The sequence below is a fragment of the Micromys minutus genome (genome assembly GCF_963924665.1).
Source record: "Micromys minutus genome assembly, contig: SCAFFOLD_47, whole genome shotgun sequence".
Classification (NCBI taxonomy): Eukaryota; Metazoa; Chordata; class Mammalia; order Rodentia; family Muridae; genus Micromys; species Micromys minutus.
In genome coordinates, this window is record NW_027667133.1 from 497200 (window position 1) to 501012 (window position 3813).

Genomic DNA, 3813 nt, shown 5'->3' on the forward strand with positions numbered 1-3813 from the left:
CAACATATAGGGAATTTCTGCCTTTTTGCCCCAAAATTAGGGGAATTTCTGCAATTTTGCTCCATAATACGGGGAATTTCTGCTTTTTAGCCTGAAATAAGAAGAATGCATACCTTTTTGCCATAAAAAAGTGAAATTTCTTAATTTTTGCTCTAAAATAAAGGAAATTTCTGCATTTTTGCCTCTACATAAGTGCAATTTCTGTCTTTTTCCCCCAAAACAAAGGGAATTTCTGTCTTTTGTGCCCCAAAGTAAGAAAAATGTCTTACTTATTACCCAGAAATAAGTAAAATTTTTGCAATTTTGCCAAAAAATAAGGGAAATTTCTGCATTTTTGCCACCAAATAAGGGGAATTTCAGCCTTTTTACCTCAAAATAAGGGGAATTTCTGCATTTTTGCCCCAAAATATTGGAAATTTCTGCCTTTTTCCCCAAAATAAGATAAATTTCTGCAATTTTGTACCAAAATAAAAGAAATTTCAGCCTTTTTGCCCCCAAATAAGAAAATTTCTGCTTTTTTTCTGAAACGAGTCAAATTTCTTCAACTTTGCCCCCAAAAAAGGGAAATTTCTGGAATTTTGCCCCAAAATAAGTGGATTTTCTGAGTTTTGCCCCAAAATAATGAGAATTTCTGTTTTTTGCCCCAACATATAGATAATTTCTGCCTCTTTGCCCCACAATTAGGGGAATTTCTGCAATTTTGCTCCAAAATACGGGGAATTTCTGCCTTTTTGCCCGTAAATAAGAAGAATGCATACCTTTTGCCATAAAAAAGGGAAATTTCTTCATTTTTGCTCCAAAATAAGGGGAATTTCTGCTTTTTGCCTCTAAATAAGTGGAATTTTTTCTTTTCCCCAAAAACAAAGGGAATTTCTGTCTTTTTGCCCCAAGATAAGGGAAATTTCTTATTTATTACTCTGAAATAAGTGAAATTTCTGCAATTTTGCCTCAAAAGAAGGGAAATTTCTGCCTTTGCTCTCAAATAAGGGGAATTTCAGGATTTTTACCTCAAAAATAAGGGGAATTTCTGCATTTTTGCCACAAAATATTAGGAATTTCTGCCTTTTTGTCCCAAAATAAGAAAATTTCTGCTTTTTTTCCCTGAAATAAGTGAAACTTCTGCAATTTTGCCCGAAAATAAGTGAAATTTCTGCAATTTTGCCCCAAAATAAGTGGAATTTCTGGAACTTTGCCCCAAAATAAGTGGAATTTCTGAGTTTTGCCCCAAAATAAGGAGAAATTCTGTCTTTTTGCCCCAACATATAGGGAATTTCTGCCTTTTTGCCCCACAATTAGGGGAATTTCTGCAATTTTGCTCCAAAATACGGGGAATTTCTGCTTTTTAGCCTGAAAGTAAGAAGAATGCATACCTTTTTGCCATAAAAAAAAGAAATTTCTTCATTTTTCTCTAAAATAGGGGGAATTTCTGCATTTTTGCTTGTAAATAATTGGAATTTCTGTCTTTTTCCCTCAAAACAAAGGGAATTTCTGTCTTTTTTGCCCCAAAATAAGGAAAATGTCTGACTTATTACCCTGAAATAAGTGAAATTTCTGCAATATTGCCCCAAAATAAGGGAAATTTCTGCCTTTTTGCCCAAAAATGAGGGGAATTTCAGCCTTTTTACCTCAAAATAAGGGGAATTTCTGCATTTCTGCCCCAAAATATGGGAAATTTCTGCCTTTTTTCCCCAAAATAAGAAAAATTTATTCAATTTTGTACCAAAATAAAAGAAATTTCTCCCTTTTTGCCTGAAAATAAAAAAACTTCTGCTTTTTTTCTGAAATAAGTCAAATTTCTGGAATTTTGCACCAAAATAAAAGAAATTTCTGGAATTTTGCCCCAAAATAATTGGAATTTCTGAGTTTTGCCCCAAAATAAAAAGAATATCTGTCTTTTTGCCCCAACATATAAGGAATTTCTGCCTTTTAGCCCCACAATTTGGGGAATTTCTGCAATTTTGCGCCAAAATACGGGGAATTTATGCCTTTTTGCCCAAAAATAAAAGGAATGAATTCATTTTGCCATACAAAAGGGAAATTTCTTCATTTTTGCTCCAAAATAAGGTTATTTCTGCTTTTTTGCCTCTAAATAAGTGGAATTTCTGTATTTTCCCTGAAAACAAAGGGAATTTCTGTATTTTTTGCCCCAAAATAAGGAAAATTTCTGACTTATTACCCTGAAATAAGTGAAATTTCTGCAATTTTGCCCCAAAATAAGGGAAATTTCTACATTTTTCCCCCAAATAAGGGGAATTATAGCCTTTTTAACCCAAAATAAAGGAATTTCTGCATTTTTTGCCACAAAATATTAGGAATTTCTGGCTTTTTGCCCCAAAATAAGGAAAATTTCTGCCTTTTTTCCTTGAAATAAGTGAAATTTCAGCAATTTTGCCCCAAAATAAGTGGAATTTCTGAGTTTTGCCCCAAAATAAGGAAAATTTCTCTCTTTTTGCCCCAACATATAGGGAATTTCTGCTTTTGCCCCACAATTAGGGGAATTTCTGCAATTTTGCTACAAAATACAAGGAAATTCTGATTTTTAGCCTGAAAATAAGAAGAATGCATACCTTTTTGCCATAAAAAAGGGAAATTTCTTCATTTTTGCTCTAAAATAGGGAGAATATCTACATTTTTGCCTCTAAATAAGTGGAATTTCTGTCTTTTTTGCCCCAAAATAAGAAAAATGTCTGACTTATTAACCTGAAATAAGTGAAATATCTGCAATTTTGCCCCAAAATAAAGAAAATTTCTGCTTTTTTTGCATTGAAAAAAGGGGAATTTCAGCCTTTTTACCTCAAAATAAGGGGAATTTCTGCATTTTTGCCCCAAACTATGAGAAATTTCTGCCATTTTGCCCCAAAATAAGGGGAATTTCTGCATTTTTGCCCCAAAATATACAAAATTTCTGATTTTTGGTTCAAAATAAGACAAAATTCAGCAATTTTTTACCAAAATAAAAGAAATTTCTGCCTTTTTGCCCCAAAATAAGAAAATTTCTGCTTTTTTTTCTGAAATAAGTGAAATTTCTGCAATTTTGCCCCAAAATAATTAAAATTTCTGCAATTTTGCCCCCAAATAAGGAAACTTTCTGGAATTCTGCCCCAAAATAAGTTCAATTTCTGAGTTTTGCCCTAAAATAATAAGAATTTCTATCTTTTTGCCCCAACATATAGGAAATTTCTGCCTTTTTGCCCCACAATTAGGGTAATTTCTGCAATTTTGCTCCAAAATAGGGGGAATTTCTGCCTTTTTGCCCGAAAATATAAAGAATGCATAACATTTTGCCATAAAAAAGGGAAATTTCTTCACTTTTGCTCCAAAATAAGGGGAATTTCTGCATTTTTCCCTCTAAACAAGTGGAATTTCTGTCTTTTTTCCCCAAAACAAATGGAATCTGACTTTTTTGCCCCAAAATAAGGAAAATTTCTGACTTATTACCCTGAAATAAGTGAAATTTCTGCAATTTTGCCCCAAAATAAGGGAAATTTCTGCTTTTTGCCCCCAAAAATGGAATTTCAGCCTTTTACCTCAAAATAAGCGGAATTTCTGCATTTTTGCCACAAAATATTAGGAATTTCTAACTTTTGCCCCAAAATAAAGAAAATTTCTGCCTTTTTTCCCTGAAATAAGTGAAGTTTCTGCAATTGTGCCCCAAAATAAGTGAAATTTTTGCAATTTTACCCCAAAATAAGGGAAATTTCTGGAATTTTGCTCCAAATAAGTGGAATTTCTGAGTTTTGCCCCAAAATAAGGAGAATTTCTGTCTTTTTGCCCATAATATAAAGAATTTCTGCTTTTTGCCCCACAATTAGG